This window comes from Fukomys damarensis, unplaced genomic scaffold (genome assembly GCF_012274545.1).
Source record: "Fukomys damarensis isolate Sample0158 unplaced genomic scaffold, DMR_v1.0_HiC HiC_scaffold_1, whole genome shotgun sequence".
Classification (NCBI taxonomy): domain Eukaryota; kingdom Metazoa; phylum Chordata; class Mammalia; order Rodentia; family Bathyergidae; genus Fukomys; species Fukomys damarensis.
Genome location: NW_022900913.1, coordinates 60821271 through 60846756, shown reverse-complemented (window position 1 = coordinate 60846756; position 25486 = coordinate 60821271). Strand labels below are relative to the sequence as shown.

General features: G+C 39.4%; 1 protein-coding gene across 2 annotated transcripts in view; it reads left to right on the top strand.

The window, feature by feature from the left end:
- Lhfpl2 (LHFPL tetraspan subfamily member 2) overlaps nucleotides 1-25486 on the top strand; it is a 145811-nt gene that overhangs the window by 39619 nt on the left and 80706 nt on the right. The gene's annotated exons all lie outside the window — the stretch shown is intronic.

Sequence of the window (25486 nt, the reverse complement as noted above, 5' to 3'; positions counted from 1 at the left end):
TAAACTTTTGGTTTTAAGAAAGACTTCCCCACACCAGTTGGCTCCTTCATTTGAGATCCAGCCATGACATTTATGATTGCTGAGCAATATTTCAGGAGGGATGTTGTGACCACAACTGTGTTTTCATTGCTAAATGAGCTTGGGCTCTAAGGAAAATGATTTTCTACTGAGCAGACTGAGAGGTCGAAGAGTGAGTGTTTCCCCCAAGTCCTGTGGCTTATCTTCTTCCCCCAGCAAGTTAACGTACAATCTGGTGAGAATATCACCACACAGGGCATTTCATCATTGTCCAGCTAGCCCCAAGGAATCCATGTGAATAGATGGAACGATATTTTGTGCCTTAAACATACTGTTGAATTCATTAATGTAAATTTGCTCCATAGCCATGGATGACACTTCCATTAGATTCAGTCTTTATTTATTTTTGTCCTCGGTCTCCAGGACTCTTTCTCATTTGCAAGAGATATTCCCTTGTCTCCTTTTATCCTTTATTGTGCTCTTTGTTTGTGCTTAGCCTTGCTCAAATGTGAGATACTGTGTATTTAAGCTTGTGTGTCTGATTTATTTCACTCAATGTTATATTTTCCAGGTGCATCCATTTTCCTACAAATGTCTTGAATTTGGTTCTTCTTGGTAGCCAAATAATATTCCATTATGTATAGATACTGTTGAAAGGTATACTGGCTGTTCTAGCAGTTAGGTATTATGAATTGTGCTGCTATTGGTATGATATGCATGCATCATTATAGTATGGTCTCTTAAGCTCTTTGGGGAAGGTATCTAGAAGCTGGATCATATGGAATTTCAAATTTTAGTTCTTTGAGGAATTTCCATATTGATTTACACAATTGTTCTACTAGTTTATATTCCCATCAACAGTGTAGGAGGGTTCCTTTCTCACTGCAGCTATGCCAATACTTATTTTTTGACTTGTTGATGATTGACTTTTTTCCTTGTACAGTATTAAACAGAATCTTAGCATTGTTTTAGTTTACATTTCTCTAATGGCCACAGATGTTGAACATTTTTTTCATATATTTGTTGCTCATCTGTACTTCCTCTGAGAGGTATCTGTTCATTTCACTTGGCCATTTCTTGATTGAGCCTTCATTTTAGGTGTTCTTATACTTTTGAGGGAGGTGGGAGGTTAAGGAGAAGGGGATTTAAAAAAGAATTGAGCTGCCCAAGATGATTGTAAACTGTATGTATTGCAAACATGGTATTAATAAAATACATAAAATAAAATAAGTTATTTTTTTTTCAGCTTTAATTGAGTTTATTGGTACATTTTAGGGATACAGCACAGTTATATTCTTTGTTGGGATCTTGTACCTCTACATGACAAGTCTTGATTCTCATTTTTTCCCCTTACCTCTGCCTCTCCTTCACCCCCTCCTCCCCTCCCCATCTACAAACACTTTATTTTCATCTTTTCATTCTCTCACATTTTTTTCTTTTCCCTTTTTACTCTTCCCCTACCCATCCCACCTTCCCCACACCTTTAGCTCCTTTCTTCCCATTTCTAAATGTCAGTAATCTTTAAAATAAGTTATTGTTAAAGAATATACTCATCCTTTGAGGGAGTCAGCCTAACTCACAGGAGTCTTTTATCATCAATATTAATTATATACAAACCTGAGAATAACTCCCATTTTCAGTGAGAAGTTATCCTGGGCAAGGGAATTCAGTGACTGATCCATGACTAATTCCTGGTGCTGTCTGCCTCAGGACCTGCATTATCAACTGTGCTTTTTGGATATGGTAGAATCACCTCAGCTTAGTAAATAAATCTCAAAGCAAACCAAATCACCCCTTTAAGAAAGGACATTTGTTCTGTTACTTTACCCTCACAGAGAAGTCAAGGGTCCAAATATTTATCATCCTCAGTGACACCTAATTTCTCCTTTCATCACCAGACCAAATGGCTGGCGTTGTTCTACTTAATTGTATTTTCACAGTGTTTCCTCTGGGGCTTCCCTTCCTGTTGTTACTTGATCTTCCCGACTTGAGTGCCCTCCTGGCCTGCAGGGTCACCCTGACTTGGCTCAGGGCAAATGGCAGACTTGCTGGTCAAATGTTGGGCAGCTTTTTTAATGCGATTTTCTAGCTCTTTTGGAGTTTCAGTTAACTTTTTTTAATGACTAATTTGGGTTCTCACATAGGCCAAAATTAAACGTTGGCCTGGTCCTCTGCTGTTTCTGTTCCACTCTGGAAAGTATTTCTCAGCCAGAACATGTATTTTATTTAGTAATTTCCTTTACAGGATTTGGTTAGTAATCTTTCTCTAAGGGTGTAAGTATATTGCCTGCTTACATTTATTACTCATCTATTTCTCTGAGAGCCTAATGATTTGGATTTTGAAAATCAGAAAATAGAGAAATTATCTTTTGATCTGCGTTGTAATCTTAGCTTCTCTTTTCACCACCCCAGCCGCAGACTGAAGATTCACTGATTCATTCTTCCTCTGAAATTCTGGTGTGTTTATATTGGGAGAATAATATGACACAACAGAGCTTTTGTTAGAATTGGTATAGTTTACCCATTTGATAAGAGTATGTTTGTAATTTATTTTACTTAAGACTCAAATTGAAAAACCTTACTTTGAAAATTTCAAAACTAGTTAAGAATTTAGTAGGTCGAGGGCTATCATCTTTAGTCTTTCAAAGTAATTTCTCCTCTCTTGCTTCCTTGGGAAGTAGCTCTTTCTGGTGCATGTATCACTTGTTCATTGTTAATCTACATGAGACATTAACAACTGCTAAAAAAAATCACAATTAAAATTTGTTTTGTAACAAAATTTTCAGACTGGGCAAGAAGTCTTGATGTTGTTATTCATTTAATCATTAACATGGCAAGCAGGGTGTGTGTGCAGACTTGATGAGCTCTCAGTAAGGTTCTAAGTGGTAATGGTAAAGTTTATTCTCAGCTTTTAATTAAATTAATTAATTAATTTGTTTGAGATAGAGTCTTGCTGTGTTGCCCGTTGACGTAGGGTCTCAAACTCCTGGGCCTGAGTGGTCCTCCTGCATCAGCCTTCTGAGTTGTCACAACTGTAAGTGTGGCTTCCTGTACCCAGCTTACTTTTAGCTTTTTAATCTTGTATAAATTTTTATCGCTAGGGATCATAGAAGTCTCAAAGAAAATCCAAGTTACTTTAGTTGAGAAAATAAAACTGTATACATAACACTTGAGAGGTACTGTGTAAGAAATCAGAGTGGTACGGTGCCAGTAAGGGGCTGGAGATGGGTATGACAGTTTGGGGAATTAAGCACTCTTGCAGGTATGGTGCAAATTAGGTGTTTAACAGGTGTGTGCAAACTAGGGCCAGCTAGGCTTGGATTATCTAATAAGTTTATGACTGAAATTACTGCAGAGTTGGCCCTCCTTACCCATGGGTTCCATACCTGTGGATTCAACTAATTACATAGCAAAAAAAAAAAAAAATGTTTTTTAAAATTGTGTCTGTACTGAATATGTACAGACTTTTTCTTGTCATTATTCCCTGTACCATATAATGACTATTTACGTAGGTTTTGGATTGCATTAGGTATTATAATAATCTAGAGATGTTTAGACTCTGTGGTAGTAAGCTGGGCATGGTGGCACGTGCTTTAATTCCAGCAGTCAAGAAGCTGAGACAGGAGGATAGAGAGTTCAAGGCTCACCTGGGCTACATAGCAAGTTAAAGACAAGCTTGGACCATATAGCAATACTGTGTCTCAAAAAATCTAAATAAATAAAGTATAGGTTAGGATATGTGCAAGCTTTATATAAATATTATATCATTTTATATAAGGGATTTGGGCATCTATGGATTTTGATATCCTCAGGGGTTCTAGAGTCAGTCCCCCAAGAATACCAAGGAATGATGGCATATTCAAATTTTGTGAAATCAGCTGAATTTTTGTATTTGAAAGATTTGCATGAATGGAATAATGTTGACTGAGAACAAGGTAATACACCTGTATATTTTACTGTGGAATGTTACTTGAAATTTAACATGTGAGAAAATAATGAAGTTACTAATCTGTGGGTATACATGCACGATTACCCATGCTTCTTATTTGAGAACAATTGAAAAGCATCGTCTTGGAACTCCTTTTGAGTGCTTTCTCTACCAGAAGCAATGTTAGGCTTCTTTGATTAAACAAATAGAGTTGTTTTGCTGTAAAAAAGACTCTCATTGTAAGATTTCCTTAACCTAGAGGGTCCCAGATCCTCCCTACTTGTGGTACTGTAAAAGTCTAGGTCATTTTTTTTCAAAACAGAAACATGTTTGGTTTAACTACATACACATAACCTAATAAGTAGTTATATCCTAACAATTTAGTTGTTAGTTGCCATTTGAAAAAATAACACATATAAATTTGCAACATACATAATTTCAAATATACATATAAATTGAAAATAGTGATATAAGTTTTTCTTTGTAAAACTGTAAAGCTGATTTCATTCTTGAAAGGCCACCATCATTTACCAGTAATGTGTGTGTGTGTGTGGACCCTGCACAAGTCCTCAGACTTTGGAGTCAGGTTGGATCCTCCACTCTTATTTCCTGCTTCACACCAGTTTCCAAATGGTACTTGGCTTTTTGTCATAGTAATCACAAAAAACAAAACAAAACATTCTTCTACAAAGAGATGTATTTAGAATGGTAATTTTTCTGTGAATTAACTTGGACTAATAGTTTGTGCAGTGTCTAGCAGTTCACTGTGTTTTCCTTTAAAAGTGAAGTATCTCTCTGAGTTGCTGTGAGTTCACTGTGACTGTCCAGGGCACCTGGCATGTGGTATAGAAACCCTGGTCTTAACCAGTATTTGTTCTCTTTAAGTCAGGATTGCCTTGAGGGGCCTGTGTTATTCAACTGTGTTTTTAATTGTGTTATTTAAAAGGTGGCTTCTATTACTATTTACTACTTTGTCAAGTTTTGGGATATACAAAAACTTGTCTTGGCTCTGTACCCTGGAAACACATGCATTATGTTAGGGATGAGTGTGTGGAAATCAGGTGTCTGTTTTGTAACAAGCTTGCCTAACTTTGCTAATGCATATGAAGCTTGAAATCCACTGAATTCCATCAAGATTCTTTGAGTTGAGGGACCTAAATCCCTTCCTGTTCCTATAATATACAATAACGCTCATTTGGTAAGTATTCACAGAATGCTGTTGAACCTACTTATTGTCCCCTACTTTTTTTTTAATCTCTCCTTTCCAACTTTTGTTTTTACTTTACATAGAAAAGCAAGAAGGAAGAACTGGGTCTTTGAGATTTCTGCCTTCTCAAGTCTCTTGCCCAGAGACTTACTTGTTCTACCACACCAGTCGCCACTCTCCTGTATAGGCCTTTACTTAGTGTGGAATCTGTCTAAATGCACAATTGGGTGCATTTGTCTCCGCTTTTTCTTGCTTCTGTCCCACACAAAGAGACTTTGAATTTCCTTCTGTGCCACACAAAGAGATGTTGAAAAAACTCTGGGATTGAGAGAAACTAGATTATTATCTACCACATTGCCCGTTGTAGAGTTCCCTGTGAAGAGACACAGGGAAGAAAGGTGACCTGGTTGAGGTCACTGAGGCAGTGCAAGTCACACTGGGGTTGTTCTGTCTTGGCTCCCTGCTTGCAGTGTTGCCTCTTTACCCTCTTTGATCTCTGGGGGTGGTTTTGGATCATCTGTGGTTTTCTTCCAAGTCCCACAGGTGATTGTGCTGTGGGAACAATGGCTAAGAACCCTGTCTTGGCAATTTGCTTTGCCCACAGAATTATCATTTGTGTGTTTAATACCACTTTGGTTTATTTAGTCAGTGATTACAAATTGAATTCTTTTCTAAATATTTAAGTTTTAGTTTCATATTAATTTATATGCGGTGGAACACAGGCAATTTAGAGTCACTTAGTATTTTTGGTGCAATGAGAAGAAAGCGTAAACTTAGGAGAAGAAACTATCAATATTATCATAAAAGGAAAAATTAGTACTTTCTGTTTTATTTATAAATGATGCCCTGCCAGCCTCAGAATGCAGTATGCTCAGTGTTGGAAGAATAACTTGCTCAGATTCTCTTTCTCTTAGGTTTCTACATGGATTTTGGGATGATAGTGAACTGACATTTGAACAGACAGAGAAGCATATGCCACCTTTAAGAAAGAAGTGTTGAGGCTGGGGATTTAACTCAGTAGTTCTGTCACCTGCCTCTTAAGTGCAAGGTCCTGAGTTTGATCCCCACTACCAAAAAAAAAAAAAAAGTGTTGGAATGATTAGATGAGAGTTACAAGAGTTGCCCAAAGATGGTCAGTCATTTTTACCATATGTCTTTTTATAGTTTATAATATATTTTAGAAGAGTTGAGACAGATTTATGTTGAAAAAAACTGGGCACTGTGAGGCTTAGAACAAATACTGCTGCAATTTTTTGATACCAGGTTAGCTCTCATTCAAATGCTTATTCATCCATTCATTCATCTGTCCCTGTAAGCTGCCACTTATTTAGAAGAGATAATGTGTCCCAGATGCACCCTGCACACACTTCTTACCCTCCTGAGAGGTGTGGAGCTATATTGTCCTGCAAATCCAGCCTGTTGGAATGAGACCCTTCCCCCTTGTTTTTCTTCCAAAGTAAACTTGTAGTTGTACATCTGTTCATTCAATTTCAGGTATTTGTATTTTATTATAGACAATGCTGTTGGGAAGGTTGAAATGTACAATTGGGATATCATATTAAAGTACTTAATGCATTATAACTTTTATAATCTATTTCTTCAGTTTAGAACAGTGGGGAGGAGAGGGCTGCACTTTTTTTTAATTAATATAAGAATGTTTCAATTTTTGTATTGACAAATTAATCTTGAAATCTCAAGTAAAAGTAGTATTACTTAATGCCATTATTGTTTGTTTAAATTCCATTTCTCTCAGACTCTCCTCTACCAGATGTGCTTGAATGGAAGAAATTCTGCAAGTTTTGAGTTTCTTTTCTGGCTTTTCCTTGTCAGGAATCCCCTCCAAAGAGAAGCAGTCTAAGAAAGAAGAAAGCTCATAGATTCCCCTTGTATGTCCTGAACTCCCAGGAATGCTTGTTTGGCCTCTTGAGATCTTGTCCACCATCACGGAAGGGGCTTACAGGTTTCTGGCCGCAGAAATGTATTCACTCATTGAATGAAGGTTGCCTGTAAGCACTGACGTGGCATAAACTGTGTTTGACCTGGTTCCTCGGATTCAAGCCAGTAGGTGACTCATTATTTCAGATGTTTGGTTTGTGCTGTTAGAGTTGAAGCATTCTGTAAGAAAAATGGAAAAGCCTGTTGTAAAAATATAATCCATCTCCAGGAAGGAGAATCCCAAGTCCTGACCAGAGGCAGGATGTCTGCTCATAGCTTGTCTAACTTGTTGATTTACCTTATATCCTGGTTTAAAGCATCCTGGAAAATGGCCATCAGTACTTGTTTATATAGTGTTGCTAATTATTTTTAAATTTTCAAATGTGAGTTCAAATGTTACTGGGTAGGAAGTTTGCTTTCTGATCCCAGATACAGGGGTCCACCCTGGGGGTGGTCCCTTAACTCTGTTCAGAGGTGAGGCAGAAACGCAGGGCTAGCACCATCTAGAAGGCTAACTTCATCAGCTTGCTTCTCTTGGAAGCTGGGATGTGACAAGCAATTTATATTCTTCCATTGGAGGCTGTCCATTCTGTATGTGATTTAGTAATTATGGAATGTTTGGCTTTCTAGAATCAAACAAAGACTATTGTAAATATGTCAATTTTTAAAGTATCTTTAACTTTTGGACTGTGTTTTTAAGTAAATCCTTCTGCTAACTTGTAAAGATGTCCCTTTTTTCTTTCTTACATCTTGGTTCTTATGTGTCTCAGGGGAACATAGGAAAAACTATGGCCTGCCTACCCAAACTGTGGTACAAAACCTGCCCAAGATTTGTAGGGATCTAACTACCATTGCACTGTAGCACTGTGCAGTACTTGAAATCTATAGCCAAGATTATTTTATTATAGGATTGTGATTAATTTTTATTTTTTATTTAGTTACTTATTGTTTTGGTACCGGGAATCGAACTCGGTACCTTGAGCTTGTGAGGTAGGCTATGGCACCACTGAGCTAAATTCCCTGCACTGACTGTGATTAATTTTTAAATGATGATTATATGTCAGATGCTTATTTGAGAGCTTTCACCTGGGTGAATAATGACTTCTATTATGTATAAGCTAGGAGCTTTATTTCTCACAAATACAGTAGACAGTGCATATAACAGGTATAATGGATAGCTAGTACTCAAAGAGGGCGGTGAACATGCCCAAGGCCACGCAGTGACTAAGTGGAAGAGTTAACATTTGTCCAAGTCATCCTGATTTAAGGATGTCTTTACAGAGCTTTACTGCCTCTCCTAAAAGGAAGGGAGCAGAGTGGTCCTCAAGATCTTTATATTTCTGTACTCATCCAGTGATCTATAAAAGCCATTCTTTCAGAGAAGCACAGTTTCATTATGTTTAAGGCCAGGATGAGGGCCTGGCTGTCACACTTACTACCTCAGAAACTGTGGGCAAGGTCCTTAACCTTTTTATGCCTGGCTTTCTCCATCACTGGATAAAATAACACCTGTGGGTGGGAGGGATACATTTGTTTCTTCTGTACTGTGTTAAGAGATTTTTTTCATAGTAAGCTGTGTGCAAGTCCTTGTTATTTTTGTATGTTATCTTGGAGACAAACAGGAATAAGGTACCATCTTTTTGCACTCATTTTTCTGTCCTGGGCAAAACACACTGGGTCTGCTTGTGGAAAGTTTTAGAGTGGGGAGATCCTGGGACACAGGCACAGCCAGTGTTGGAATGGAGGCCTTTCCATGCTCTGGCCCAGTCTTTCCCTCTGGGCTGTGGACTGTGCTCCAGGTTTCTTCTATACACACAGGTTGCCTTTGTCCCCTAAAGTGTGTGTGTGTCCTCAGCCTCTACCACATACATTGTAAATATATCATTGCTTATTCCAGCATTGATTTAGTGTCTTAGGCTGTTGTCCATATGTTTTGACTAGTGTGGCCACAATACTATATTATAAATTATGACCTCCTGGAGGCAGGGACTACGTCTATGAGGACCTTGCAGAGCATTTTTAAAAGAGCTTTTAAACATGAAAATGAGATTGTTTGGGGAGCACTAGGAAAGGTAGGTAAGGAAGGCAGCTGGTGCCTTTAATGCCCTAGATCCAGTCTCCATAAAACAATCAGGTGGAGAGGACCTAAGGGGCTTGGTTCTTGCCTTCACTCTTCTTTTTCCTTAATTCCAGGGATCTGGAGGTCTGACTTGCCATCGCAGTCAAGGGCAGTGAAATGTTCTTTTCTGGTTCCCACAAGGAAGAGCAGCAAGTCAGGTGTCCCTGGTGTACACATGGGCTCCTCAGGAAACAGGAGTAACTGGCATCCTTCTCTTTGCCCGTAAGAATGCCAGAGGCTGGCAGTGACCCAGCACTGCTGTGGGATGATTGCTCCTAACCGGAGACCTCCACTGATGGAGTTTATATACAGATTGCCAAAACCAGATGTAGAAACTGCCTGTTGGTTTTGTTTTTGTTTTAAATTTTGATGATATACACATAACATGAAACATACCATTTTAAGTGTACAGTTCAGTACTTGTAAATAGTTCCACACTATTTGTAACCATCACCACCATCCATCTTTGGAAATCTCAGATCTTGCAAAATGGACACTCAATACCCAAGGAACAATAATTCCCTATTTGGAATCTTTTGAAACTCAGAAAAAAGAACAACCTGCATTGCCCAGAGTGATCCAAATGATTTCATGTTTGTGCATACGTGGTTTTCACCAAGTTGAGCAGTGATCAGACAATTTAACACAGGTGAAAGTAAAAGTGAAGAAAGCAAAAAGATTTTTATTTATTTTTTATTAGTGTATGTTTGCAGCTCCTAATGCTTGCATTCCTTCGTGGAGTTTGTACATGTACGTATACATCTTAATTCTTTTTTTCATTCCTTATCCCTTCTCTCTTCTACCCTCCCTCCATCTTTTCATCCTTTTTCCATTTGAGAAAGATCCATCTTCCTACTTCTTATTGGATGTCTGATTGAATTCACTTGACATTATGATCTGAAGGTGCATACTTTTCCTATGAATGACTTTAGTTTATCATTCTTCTGTATAAACACCACATTTTCTTTATTCATTCATCTGTTGATAGACATACAGGAGCAAAAGATTTTTAAAGGGCTTTTGGGAAACATAGTTGTACAACTTTGATGGAAAGAGAAAAAGAACTCCTCCTGAAGTATGGAGAATTTATTCAGTTTACCTTTAGAAACAGAAAAACCCAAAAAGACAAACCTGGGTTTGCTCTGGGTTTTGGTCTTCTAGATGTAGGAATTCCCACAGCAGCATTTGCTGTGGATTTGCAGAGGTTCCTTTTCCCACTTGCTCAAGGAAGTCTCTGTTCTTCTTGAGCTGTGGAACAGAATGCCCCCATCTCTTCTAGTATCCCCTGGCTCGGATTTTGCTGCCCCACATCTGACTTCCCTTTGGCCTCTTCTGGACTAGTGTTGCTTGTTTAAAAGAATATCATTCCGTTTGCTAATTCAAGAGTATCTGTTTTTGGCCACTGTGAAAAGATCACCAAATGGAAACTGTCAAAAGGAAACCATGTCTTTTTGGAAACCTTCCAGGTGTGGCATCCTCTGCATCCTTTGCAGCTTTGCTGTGCTAGCTCTCAGGCTTGGATTCAGTCAGGAATCAGCTCTCAGCTGTACCAGCCACATGCCATGCTGGTAGTGGTTCCCAGATAGAACTGTAAGAAAATTTCATGGATGCATGTGTTGCCTTTTTTTCTAACCATGTTCTAAACATGGTTTTGTTTTTGTCCAGTCAACTAATAAGCTTCCCTTTTGTTCTCTTGATCCCTGTGGCAAAAGGTTTCCACTGGCTTCTACTCTCACTTATGTCATGCAACACTTGATTATAACAAAGCGGTTATTCCAAAGGATGTCTTATTTAATAATCACCAGAAAGAAAGTATAAAAGCAGGAAGGTAGGGATGGTGATGTTAGGAACCTCAGAGCAAAAAGGACTACAAATATTCCTTGTGCACTGGCCTCAGGATTTACATTACATTGCTTTTGCCATCCTCTGTTCCTCCCCTAGCTAATCTGTTTTGCCTTTCCAAGATGATTTCATTGAAAAGCAATGGCAAATTATGATTTGTCTTTTCTAATAGAGCCTTAACAGTTTATTCCAAAGTGTAAACATTTTAGTAAGCCTTTTGTTTAATGACTCATTAATTTGATGAGGAAAATGTCCTAATAAAGATAAAGAAACTGTAAACTGTTTCAAAAACTGCAGAGGGAAAAATGTAGGGGCACTTGAGGTCAACTACTTTCCTTCTTCTTTGAATTTCATTTGTTGTTTGGTCATGGGAACAGACAAATTGGTCAGTTGGGAGTTAAGTCCTCATCTTCATTCTTTTCTGCAAACTTAGGCGCACATATCACGTCATGGGTGTTTTTCTTCCTGAGTTTCTTTCTGTATAGGCAGGGACTGTGTCTGAGGAGATTTCATAAACATAGTATATAAGATTTTCTTCCTGTACCACAAACTAGTACATAAAATGTGTCAATAGATTGGTACTGAGAAATACTTGGTTAGTTTGTTTTTGTACTGGGGATTGAATTTAGGACCTTGTGCTTGTGAGGCAGGCACTGTGCCACTGAGCTAAATCCCCGGCCCCCTAGTTTTTATTGATAAACAGTTTGTCTTTCTCACAAATGTCACAAGCCTCCAGGTATGAAGGATCACAGATTGCTGGATAGAAGCAAGGGCTCAAGAGAGTAGGAAACATCCATGGCTGTAACCTGTGATTACATAAAACATAATCTGTGTTATCTAGTTTTATAAAAATCTTGTAGAGGTAAAGAGCTTTATGTGGCTGTACATAATACTGGTAAGGCTAAATGTTCCAGCATGGATGATGTAACTATTTCTAGCATTTGCTTTAGTGTTTAATGAAGTATAAATTTATTTTACATAAAATGCTCTTTGTAGCAAGAGCCTATTGACTTTTATGAAATCTGGATATAACATTGTAGATATTTTGTTTTCTTTTTTTTAATTGAGTTTATTGGTACATTTTAGGTATACAGTACAGTTACATTCATTGTAGATATTTTGAAAAACAATTGTCCTGCAATTTTGTACTTACATTTTAAGAGGCAGTGGTGTGCCGAATTGTTGTCAACCTTTCTAGGAGGAAGGGCCAGTTCTAAATTAGGGAGTGGGGTGGAATAACATCCCTCTAACTTTATTACAAGATTAACTTCTAGTATTCATTAGTTGTAAACAATATATAAAATCATAATGAAATTTGATTTCAGTGTAGTTAGTGAATGGAATATGAAGAGGCATGGTAAATTGATGTGAGGCTGTAGGTACAGTATAAAGAATGGAAGTTCATTTTGTTTATATAATCGCTTAATGTCTTTATCTAAGTATGTATCTAGTCTTTTGTCAAGTAGGAAACACTGTGATCCAAAGGTAACTTTTATTGCAACATATCTCTAAACCATTGCCCATCATTTTGTTGGTATTGGCTGCCTCTTTCTGGACAAGAAAAGAGAGAGAGAGAGAAAGAGAGAGAGAGAGAGGGAGGGAGAGAGGGAGGGAAAGAGAGTGCGCTGTAATGAGTCATCAGCTCTGGGAAAGCCATGTGTGTGAGTGTTGAATTTGTACAGTGATGGCTGCATGTCATAGCAGTCAGGATGAGTTTCATAATGTTATAAATATATTTTAGTTAAACATCAGCTCATGAAATATTTGCTGTAAGATGTGGTCTTGCCTGTGACCCAGATCATATTTTGAAGTGGCTCCCTGCAGGCACCAGGTGAATTCTGTGCCCCTTAATTTCCAATAATTGCCAAAAGAGCCAGCCCTTAGGGCAGTGAGAGCCATTGCTTATGCATGTATCCAGTGAACCATTTTGTGTCCTCTTTGGAGTAAACAAGGTGAACCAGAACTAGTGTCAGATCTCAAGGAGCCAGTGTGTGATGTGTTGGAGGAGGCAGGTGTGAGCTGTTGCTTGTGCTACTCAGGGTACCTGCAGACCAGGTGTGCTGCTGATCCTCCGCTTACCTCTTGGGGCAGGTTGAGAAGGGTAAGGAGAAGGAGGCCAAGGGTAGGTGCCATTTCAGCTGAATGTTGATAGCTGAAGTTCAAGTCTGTTTTGGAACCATATGGCTTACGTAAATTAGTAAACTTCTGACTTTTTAGGAAAACCTTTATTATCGCTCCACTTATATATAATTAGCGACACGGTATACAATGGAAAGCAGAGTCTGGACCACTCAGGCCTGATTTCGAACCCTAGCCACCACCAGATAGCCATTTAGCCTTTCTGAACTTCACATGAAAAGAGGATAATACAATTCACTACATGTGTTTCTTGTCAGGATTAAATAAGAGTACTTATTAGCTCCTGCCCTTTCCTTAGTATGCTGAAGTTGAATGACTTGAAAACCGAGGGTACACTGGACCCTTGACTTATGAATTCAGTTCATTCACATGAGCTAGTTGCTTGTATACAGGCAGATCTCAGTGTCCTTAGAGAGACATTGCCCCAGGAATTCTTAATTAACCCCACACAGGAAAGGATGTTGTAATGTTCCTTCCAGAACTCTTTAAGGGTTAAGTCTGTATCTGAGACCATTTGGAAGCACAAGTGGCTGGATTTGGGGTTGTAATTTAAGACTAGTCATACATTAAAACTCAAATTCTTGTCCTAACTCAAGTTGTTTTTTAGGCTGGTTGTAATTCAAGGGTCCACATAGTTTATTTTAAAAAGTGCCTGATGAAACAAGAAAGCAGGCTCAACTATGGGTAATGAAGATAATATTAGGTGCCATTTATTGCACCAGGCCTTATTGTAAGTACTTTCCATTTGCTCCCTTGAGCCTCACACTAACTATGTTGGGTAGTATTATTTCATTTTCATTTTACAGAGAATTGTGAAGCCACAGTGGTTAAATAATTTTCATTAGCTCTGCCTGTATGTCTGGTTTCAGAACTCTTTATCAGTGTGGAGCTGTTGAGGATAACAAGGGTGACAACAGTTCTGCAGAGCTTCTTCCTTGGGAGAGCACTTCTGTGTACATTGTTACATTTTCTCACAAGGAAATGGCTAGAAACTAGGTTAGAAAATCAAGGTGTCCAGAGGGAAAGTTATATTACTTGTTCTGGGTTACTGACTAATTTGCCAGTGGCTGAGTTTGTGCAAGAACTTTCCCCACTTGACTCCTGTGTTTGTAGAATAGAAGGTAGAACAGTACCAGAATCCTTTTCAAGAAATGGATGCAATTATACTTTTTAATGTAGGGAATAGACACAAAGAATTTAGTGTATGGCTCATGGTCAGTGTCATGCTAGTGACTCATGATAAGCAAAGTGCAGATCCAGCTCCTGAACCACGCAGCTTTTGGGTGATCCATGAAACACCCAAAGCTTCTAAGCTGCTTGGAGCTGAGGTATATCCTCTTTCCTCCTCCTGGGATTCTGGAACCATCATGTGGAAGAGAAACCTAGGGACCCTCACTTGCCCATGAAGTGTCTCTCCACAGGTGATCCACGGTGGCCACACCAGGAAGGAAGACATTTAGGTTTGTCCAGGCCTTATGTTGTAAGGATGATACACAGGGCCCAGGCTGTCTTCTTCCTATGCTAATCAGCTCCCTGGAAATTGAAGGCTCAGCACAATGTTAAAGAGAGCAAGAGAGATGAGAAACCAAGTAAGGTTTGATCGACAGCCCCTGAGGATTCTGTGGTGTTTCACCCTGTAGCTGGGGATCCTGTTACAGATGCCAGTGATTATGGCCTTTGCAAACAGTTGTCAGAGATATTCATAAGATTTCCAAAGGCTGCAGAAGAGCAGATGTAGAATTAAATTTCAGGCACAGTTACTGATAATGGCTTACATGTGGGCAGGGAGCATTTGGGATTCAGGCCTGAGTCCCTCTGTTCACCCAGGAGGTGTGGGATGCAGAGACAAGAACAGAGATTAGAGAGGTCAGTGTTCTCTGTGGATCTTTTCCTGCTCCATCATTTATTCTTGGTCTACAGACCTTTTAAAATGGCAAGATTCTTCCAGAGTTGGTTCACTTTCAGTGTCTGCTGTGGTCATTGTCTGTACTGTTTAGTAAGAAGCATCTAACTGGCTTCTTTGCCAAAACCATCCACATGCCAGCATATCAACTAGAAAAAATGAATCTTCATGACCAACTTTAACTGACTGTGTGAGAGACATTTAATTTAATTTTAGCATTGCTAGCAAAGCTCAAGGTATTCGGGCTTGCCTTGTTCAGTACCTGATTCTTACAATTCATAGAGCAAGGACTTTAGATGACTATAAAAATACTTTTATTTGATTGCTAATAATAAAGAACTCAATTGAAAGGAGTAGTTGTGATAATCCAGCAGTTGCTTGTTATTAAAGCAACAGCTGCTAAATTTCTCCCCACTGTAAATAAAGACATAAGCTTATTGAGTTTAAAAATCCATTAGGTATTAGGCAGCAAAAAGGATTTAAAAGAATATTCCATGTTGTTACAGTATATATAAAAAGAATATTCTGGTTCTTGTATTGAGATACCCTTTCTAGAGCTTTTCAAATAATAGCTGCTAAAAAACATGACATATAATAAGCAAAGGACCCTAAATTGAAGAGTGGGGCGTAATTTAAGGATGGCCTTTTTTCCCTATAAAATTTGGAAGTTTCTTCTGTGGTTTATTTTAATGTGTATGCCTGCTCTGTGGCTGTGTGTGTGGGCAGTGTGTGTGTGTGTGTGTGTGTGTGTGCGCGTGTGTGTGCGCATGCGCGTGTGCGTATACACATGCCAGCCTTGCATGGGGTGACTGTTAAGACACTCAAGCTACCCTGTGTGGTAGTACTGGTTGCAAATTCCATTGTTTAGGAGTGTTGACGTTTCTGTGATGACTGCAACAAAGGGCAGAGAAAGGAACAGAGGATGGGGATGTCTGTGCTTGTGTAGCAGCTATGGATGACCCAATATGCCTGGGCACCCACTACCGTGTCTGAAATGAGGACACAGCTGTTCCTCTGTTCCATGAGCTTCTGAGAAACCAGAGGAAGCTCTCATAGCGAGCTAACATGGAAATCAAAATGAAAATATGTGTAGATGACTGTATTAAGATAAAAACAGGCCAGGCGTGATGGTGTACTCCTGTAATCCCAGCACTCAGGAGACTGAGGCAGGAGGATCACTGTGAGTTCGAGACCAGCCTGGGCTACTTAGTGAGTTCCAGGTCAGTCTCATTTACATAGTGAAACCCTGTCTCAAAAAAAAAAAAAAAAAAGATAAAAACAGTCCTTAAACACCTGGTAAGGTCACATGTTAATGATGATTCCCATGTAAGATTTGAGAAAAGTGCTCCTAGAGGTTAGAGTAACTTGCATAGGGAAGAAGAGAATGAAATGCTGGGCTCTGCATTAGGTAGTATATTATGATTAGTCCGATATGTTCCCAAACTGCAAATGATGAAACTGATACTTCAACTAAAAAATCTGAGTTTGGTGATGCCCCTCATCCTCAGGTCCTCTAGAGAAACTGACAAACTAGGTATCAAAAAATAGCTGTGTCACTCCTTCCATATTAAACTGAGGTTCCATGGCCTTTCAGGCCACTGGGAGGAAGTTTGAGAAGGACCTTAGCCACTTGTTAGCTCTGTAACTTTGGTCATGCTACTGTGTCCATCCTACCCTCAACCTCAAGTTTCCATCTCTAAAATGGAATTGATAGCCTATCTCATAAAATTGTATGAGTGGTCCATGGAAGTGTGCGCCAAGTGCTTAGCACATTGCCTGATACCTAGCAAGGGCCCAATGATGACGATGTGTTGGTAGATGTTGGTGATCATCATCATCATCATCATCATCATCATCATCACCTGTTACTGCTAAGGTTTTCGGTGCTCTTGAGGTTTTAGTTGCAGAAGGTTCTATCTCCCTGACTCATGTCTGTCTGGTTGGTTTCCAGGCTCAACACCCTCTTTTGACCCTCCCATGCTTCAGCACCCATAATAGCTTCCCTGCGTATAGTTTCCAGGACTAACAGCTTTTGAACCTCTCATCATCTGCTTTCCATTTATTCCATAGTTCAGACTTTCAGTATTCTCCTATACCCTTGAACAATGGAGGCAGCTGTTCCTAGAGCTCATGCTGACCCTGTGTCTTTTGAAGGCCAGTGGCTCTTTAGAGTCTGTCCAGAGCTAATCCTTTAAATCATCCTTCAAAGATTTATGAGCCCTTTTATCCCCAGCAGAAACAAGTGCACCATCTTGTCTTATTTTCCAGGAAAAGGTAGAGGCAGACACCTAAGAACACCCCAGTGCTTAAGTCAGACTCATCCCTCATTTTTGTAGTGCATTGTGGGTATTTTCCAGTGGTGCTGTTTGTCTGTTCCTTTTGGTCTCCTTTGAGAAACTGTTCATCTTGGTTGGCTTTTCTTCCTTGTGTACCTCATGTAGAGGAATCAAAATAATTATAGGAGGCTTCCATTATAACTTTGTTTTATCTGAAATTTTATGAAAACTTTAAACTCCCCCCTTTCCTAAATGCATTATTGGATTTAAAATGTCATCCCCATGTTTAATGTACTTCTAGTCAGGTGTTTGCCAAGGGTTCAGAGTCATCACTGAGGCCAGATGGCTTCAACCTGGACTAAGATTAAAAATCTCTTTGTGTCTGAAGTAAAACCCTCTTTTAAAAAAATCATTACTCCTTAGCTAATGAAACTTTGGAATAGAAATAAAACAATTCTCTTATTTTCATTCTAGGGTTGTTGTTTATGCAGAATAGTCCGGGGGTCGGGGGGGATAGCCAGTCTTAATTGAGCTGGATGAAGATACAAACGATAGGTTGCCTCTATTTGTTTATTTACTTATATGAGGCAACTCCAGGGGCTTGCTTGGTTTTTCTTTATCTAAACTTCCCAATAAAGTCTTTGATTAGATACAGCAAACTAGAATATAAATGAAAGTATTCTTATTACATGTAATGTTAGGGAGTACTTTTTCTATTTCTGGACTTCCGCCAATCTAGTCCGTTTACAGTGTAAATTGACACTTACATGGGTATTGCAATAGATGCATCTTTCTGCCTGATTTACTGTTGAATCTGAGGAGGTTCCTTCCATGGCCCAGGTTGTGCTAGTTTCACCTGCAGGACAGGGAAATGGCTATATCAGTGGTGGTGAACCTTTGACATGTGTGCTGCAGTAGGCATGAAGAGCTTCTCTGTCAGCACGTGAGTGAAGTCTCCCCAGCAACCAAGAATTGGATATTTAGGTTTAAGTGCAGTGTTGGTACTTTGTGATTGTAGTTTGGGCATTTAGTCTCTAAAAACTTTACCATCACCTTGCTAGATTGTAACATACAGCAACAGTACCAAACCTGAGTCATTTTGTAGGGCATTGAAAGATCTTTTGCTCTAGTGGAAAGCAATTTTCATTTTCTGTTCTTTTGCAGAATCAGATTCCAGAAGGTGGAGGAACTAAGCTACCTTTTGTAATGGGTTGGATATAATCTTTACTGTTACACTGAGTATGCCTTCCCTAAGGGGCCTGCTGGAACCACAGCTTCTGGTGAGAAGCAGCTTCCTCCCCTGGCACTGGGCTGTGGTTTCTAGGAGCAGGCAGCAGGGCTGGAAGCCCAAGCCCCCACAGTACTTATGCGTTTGTTGAGGGATCACATCACATGATCCTTTTGGCTTGTTGTAGGACAGGCTATTGAGAATCCAGACTTGTAGATGGAGTGAAGTGGAATGGTGTCAGAAGCCTTGTACCTAATGACTTCTAAAAGACATTTCCCAGGAAAATATGTAGTCATCTTACCCTTTGATCTCTTGGTAGAGGAAAGCACATGTCCCCAAGCATGAGGCCTCTTGAGATGAGAAGCCTCTGGAACACATATGACTGGCCTAAATGAATGCCTAAATCCTTCCTAAACATGAATATGTGTGACTATTTGAAGTAAAATTGCCAAAACCTCCATACCAGAATCTCCTCTCTTATAAGAAAAGGAAACTATCAAGTGAACTCTGTAGGTGTCCATTTCCAAAACTTCGCACATGGCCTCTTTCAAACAGAACTTGGACCCCACTTCACATGGATTTAATTGGCAGAAAATGACTCTCACTCTTCCTTCTCCCTGCACCTGAGGTCATAGTTCTCTCTGTTCATATTCTCATATTCATATTCTCTCCCCTCACCCGTCCCTCTCCCTCTTTTCTTCTTCCTCTCTCTCCCCTTCCGTCCCCCTTTTGAAAAACCTGTAATACCACTTTTATTTTTCTTGTGATTATCAACTTGTTTTTGTCTGAGAGTGTGTTGGCATGTCCCATCTTTTGTTGTTGTTGTTGTTCTTTTTTGTTTTTAGAGACAGGGTCTCACTATGTAGTTCAGACAGCTCTGGAACTCACTGTGCAGCCCAGGCTGGTCTCAAACTCCTAGTGATCCTCCTGCTGCAGCCGCCCAAGTGCTGGGCTTACAGGCATGCGCTACCACGCCCAGCCTCTTTTCTTTTTTGGTTTTTTTGTCCCATCTTTACATTGATTCTCTAAGCAGGTGAAGTGCAAATGGCCATACCAGAAAAGGAAGCATAAGTCAATTCTTGCGTGTCTGTCCAAGTTCATGAGAAAGTATCAAAACTTGAGTTCCAGCCAGTATCTGTACTTGTCTTTCTTTCCCAGAGGGCATGACAAGGAAAGAGAGAGAGAAGAGTTCAAAGAATTAAAAACAGAGTTTTTGTTGGGGCAACATTTGGGGTCAGGTAAACATTTCTTAGAGGTTTCATTGAAAAATTTCAGGAGGCTAAGGGCAAAATCTCCAGAAAATTTGTTCAAGGAATATAGTGTGGTGGAAAGTTCACCTTTAAAAAAAAGTAAGAAAACCTGAGTATGATATTGCTTATGGAACTCTTTAAAAATCAGAAAGGAAAGGATACTCAAACCCTTAAAATTCTTTTCTTCACTTGGATTGTGTGAAAAGCTTGGAGAAAACTCTTCACAGTGACTAGGAAGTATTTCCTTATTTCACAGAAGTGTCTTTCCTAGATGCTGTGGGTCATTTCTTGAGCTTGGGCACTTGAGTTGTGAATGTGGACTCCCCCACCCCAGGGTTGGCTCAGAGACAGCTGCTCCCTGTCCCAAGGAAGCACAGCACATTTTCTGTGTATCTGTGGTTTAGCACATCTGCAGCCTATTTCTTGGTTGTTCATTTTTTCTGTTGTTCCAGTTGCCAGTTTCAGGAAACTTTCTCTTCCCTCTACCAAGAGATCGAGTGGTAAATGAATGCCTGTTTCTCTGGGAAATGTCTTCCAGAACTCATTTAGGCACAAGGCTTCTGACACTATTCCAGGCCACTCCATCTGGAAGTCTAGGTTCCTTTTTATGAGTTGAGCTCTTATTTAACTTTTAAAAAGTTGAAATAGTCCCCTTTGACACTGAAGGAAATTAAACCACAAGTCAAGCTACCAATGGAAATTGTAGAATTCTGTCCTGGAGACCTTCAAAAATAGAACATAAAAATTAGGTCATTTAAGTAAGTCAGCTTGGAGGCCAACCAAAATGGCCTGTGTTCCAAGTTTCTAAAACAACTCATGTTAATGTTCATATATCATTAGAGCATAAGGAAAATCAGTCCTTTGTACATTATCCTTTGAGTCCCAAAATATTTTCAGTTCCCCATGTGTGGAAATGGCTGTGTCTTTCATTTGCACTGTGTGGTAATGTTGTTTGTGGAAATTAGAGGAGAATGGAAAGGTGGAAGTCTTAAAAAATGGCAAACTTTTTGGGTGATACTTGCCTTAGACAGAACTGACTTGACTGAACCTATTAACACCCCCCCTCCCCCCAGAATTATACCTCAAGCCAGGTGTAATACCTATAGAAGCACATGCCTGTAAGGCCAGCATTTTAGGAGGCTGAGGCAGGAAGATCACAAGTCCAAGCTCAGAGTGGAGAACTTAGTGAAGACTACTTAAAAATAAAACATCAAAAAGGGCTGGTATATAGCTTAGTAGAAAAGGCCCTGGTTTTGATACCACAAACAAAATAAAACAGAGCAAAACAAAATGTACCTCAGCTTATGGGAACATTTTCTATAAAGAACTATTGCATTATTAGTGGTCAAGTTTGCTGGCTTTAAATGATCTAAAGAATGCAAAAACGTTGTTTAGTTCAGTCAGTGGAAACTAATAATTGTAAAGAGTTAAGACTATTTGGAGCAAGATTTTAAAGTCATCTGGCTTCAGTATTAGCCTACAGTGATATAAATTGAAAAGTCAAAGACAAGGTTCCAGTGCAATGCCAAACCACAGCAAACATAGTTCTTGGTGACTTGCTCAATTGCCAGTGTCCTGAGGGCCATCCCCTTTTCTTCTGCAAATTGTGTCCAGCTCTCCTGCCTACCACAAGTGCTCAGCAGATTGCTTCCCTCTTACTGACCAGAGAGAGACACAGTTCAAGGGCTGTGAGTGCTTATAAGAGGACTTGACTTTATTAGGAGTGGGAGAAAAGGAAAGTTGTTGAAGGTGTTCAGCAGACAGGCGAGCAAGAGGTGAAACTGGAGTCTTACTTTTTAAATTTTCATTTATTTATTTATGCAGATAGTTTATGAGAACTCTTCTTTCATTCATGTTTGAGCAAAGATTTAGAATTCAGATTAGGAGGTTAAATATTTACTGTGACTCTGTTTCTGAAAATTATTCAATTAATGCAATATGCCTGGCAGACTATCCCAGTGACTTAGAATATGTTATCTTCCTTTTATCAGATGTGTTGTCTTCCCTTCATTCTTCTTCTTATTTTATTTTATTTGTTTGTTTTATTATCCTGGACAGGAAAAATAAAAGAGAACTTTAAGCTATAGCACTTGGTTTTAGTGTTGTCATTTTTTTTTCTTTTCCTTGTTCCATTTTTAAAAAGACACATTCATTAAAATAAGACCTATGTTTTCAATCCCTTTTCTCTTTTAACTTTCTTTTTATTTGAAGTTCATTCTGCCATGTGGTAATTTTCAAGAGTCTTGTTTATTTACAGAGAGCCCTCTTTCAATTGAAATCTTGTGATTAACCCTAATGCTGTATATGAAACAACAGACTGCAGCTCCTCAGTCCCTTTTTGGCTCAGGATCACCACCATATCTGAGCACCTGGTAAGGAACCTGGTTTATATTAGTTGGAAGAACACAGGACAAGTAGGGAGTGCCTGATTTTCTGTTCCTGTGTCTGCCACCAAGAGTTTTTTCTCACCTCATTTATCTGTTTGCTCTTTTATGAGATGATAAGTGTACTGGATTCCCTGTGTGGGCCTTTCTGCCCTGACAGCCAGAGGTACCGAGTAACACAGAGGTGGGATGGGTTGTGTGGGGACTTAGGAGCACACAGAGAGAGCAGAGTGCTGGTGACAGGAAGAAACATCCATTCTAACCTGCATGGCCTCTAGTTCTGCAGGGAAGGCTCAAGAACCAAAACCAATGGATTGTCTCTGAAGCAAATGTTTTCCAAAGGTTTCAGTGAGGCATATGTAACCCACTAGCATGGGATCTTATGGAGAAAGGGATTTATTTTTTTTTCTTTTATTGAGTTTATTGGTACATTTTAGGTATACAGTATAGTTACATTTATCACTGGGATCTTGTACCTTTACATGATAGGTCTTGGTTCTCATTTTTTCCCCTTGTCCCTGCCCTCCCTTCACCCACTCCTCCCCTCCCCATTTACAAACACTTTATTTCCATTTTTTCATTTTCTCATATTGTTTTCTTTTCCCTTATTACCTTTCCCCTACCCTTCCGAGAAAGGGATTTAAAACAGTTGTACATTGTTGTTTATCATTGATTGTAACCAAATTTACTGGTAAGTGTTTAGCTATTAATAAGTAAAGCAGTGTTTCCTTACTGGAGAGAATTATGCCCTGTCATTCTTTTGTTATTGTTCGTTGGGAAATACATTGAGAACTAGTTCAAGCATCTGCAGCCATTTGACACATATGGTCAGAGGACAGAGATGGTGAGGCCAAGGTCAGGGTTCAGCTGCCATGTGGACCAGTTAGCTGGGTGGTGCTCTGGGCCAGGCTGTACTTTTAACCCTAACTTCCTCTCAAATGTTGCTTTGGATTCCAGGGAGGGGTTAGGAGAGCATGGAAGGGCATCTAAACTCAGCTTCTCCCCCTGGGAACACTCAGAGCCTTTGCCCTGATATGAGAGGGCTTGGCCATCTTATCTTGGTATATTAGTGGTGGTAACAGGGGTGCCCTACCTATACCCTTAATAGCGCAAAGAAAAATCTGAAATATTCCCTGTGAACCAGGTTCTAAGTATCCATTGTCAGTGAGTCTTCTCCATCTAGAGGCAGACTTCCTCCCCTAAGTTAGAACAGAGCTGATTTCAGTAATGCTTCAAAGTTCTTGATGTGAACACCCTCTCTCCCTTCTTGGGGAACTGGGGAAAGGGCTAGCATTAAAAGAGTGATTTGTTTCTGCTTTATCTTCAGTATTCTTTGTTGGGTGTTCTGGTTTCTTCCTTTAGTTAAGTATCTTTTTGTAATTAAAATTTGAAACACTTTCTTTTCATCTGTGAAGGAGTAACACACATGAATTTTGGGAAAAAATAATGATTCCACTGCATAGAATTCCCTTAGAGAATGATTCTATATGAATAGATTTTTATTAGTAAACGTGAGAGTTTCTCTTGTTTCTTGGCATAAACACAGCAATTAATGTATGAGGCCTCAGCAAGATTTCAGGATTTCATCTTTGCCAGGAAACAGTTAGGTTTATTTATTTTTTTTTTTTCTGTGAGAAATGGGAAAGACAAGTAGTCTGAAGAAAAATATCTCAAGGTTTTTTCCCCCCAATACTGGGGATTGAACTCAGGACCTTTGCATTTGCAAGGCAGGTGCGGTGCCACTGAGCTAAATCCCAGTCTCCAAGTATTTTTTTGATGAGAAAAGTATTTTGTTTTTCTTACTCAAAATTCAAACATTTCAGAATTTTAAAGCGTACCCATCTTGGGGTCTCTTCACTAACCTGCTTCCACCAGAATTATCTTCCCATCTTGAGCCAAATGTAAAAATAGTCACAAAAATTGGAATTTTAAAATTGGGATATTTTTTCTATAGAATTATTTTGGTCTAAGTCAGCAGCTGCCAAAGCATTTGTTTTCTAAGTGATTTTTTTTCTTCAAAATTTTAAGTAGAATTGTAATAGAAAAAACAAAGATAAATGGAAAGATGTGCTGGTGGTGGCTGGTGAAGATGTCTGCTCACTTCTTCCTCAGCCCCAACCACTGCAATCCAGGGTCCCTCCAGGAAGACCTGCTCTGCAGAGCCTCCTACCACAGGCCCCCTCGTCTGAGCCACAGTGTTGTTGGACCCCAGCCTTCTCAATTGACTCTTCTAGGTGGGATGTCTGTCATGATCTGTATTTCCCCAAAGTTGACTTTGAGTGGTTATTTTTAGTTACTCTATAGTTGGTTGCAAATTTAAAAGTTCACCATCTCAGCCAACCAGTATTTTTTTCTGTCTTGAGATTGGATCTTTATATCTAACTTGTCCTCTGAGTTTAGCACCAATGCCACATTTGCCACAGCTTTTTAGTCGGTTGCCAGGAAGTTCTCCTGTGGATTTGAATTTATTTTTTTTTTTGTTTTGTTTTGTTTTTTTGAGACAGGGTCTCACTATGTAGTTGAGACTGACCTGGAACTCACTGTGTAACCCAGGCTGGTTTTGAACTCACAGCAATCCTCCTGCCTCAGCCTCCCATGTGCTGGGATTATAGGCATGTGCCACCACACCCAGCTTGGACTTGAGTTTAAATCTAAAATAGTGAACAGCATTTATGCTCACCATGGTAGATATTCCTGTCCATGGACCTTGTAGAAATGAAGTTTACCTTTTTTATCTCATTCTGGGAAACTGTATTCTGCCTGTTTTCTTTTCCCCCTCTAGATAATAAAATGTTATAGTGTTATTTCACACTGTTAATAATGTTGGAATATCTCTTAAACTTTGAGGAGACCAGAGTACTCAGAGCCCTACCAAAGAAAAATGCAGCCTCCTGTAAACATATGTGGCCAAATGATTATAATTTAGCAATAAAAATGATCTTTCTCAGTATTTACTGAGCACTTACGTGTAGTTGTGTTGCTAAGAGATAGATCGTATGTACTAACTTCTTTTAATCCCTACAGAGTAGATGCCATTATTTTTTATTATTCAGTAGCTAGTTCTAAGATAATTTCACCCTTACCTGTGGTTTCTGTCAACTCTTATGCATTGATGCTTGCCCCCGCTAACCTCTTTCCTAAGTGGCAGACCAATTTCCTTCTGGAATCCTCCCTGCCTGGTGACCCAGCCTGGTACCTTAAATTTACAAAGCTTCCCTGTCCTCACCTGAGGGGGCTGTTCATTTTGTTCAAGATGT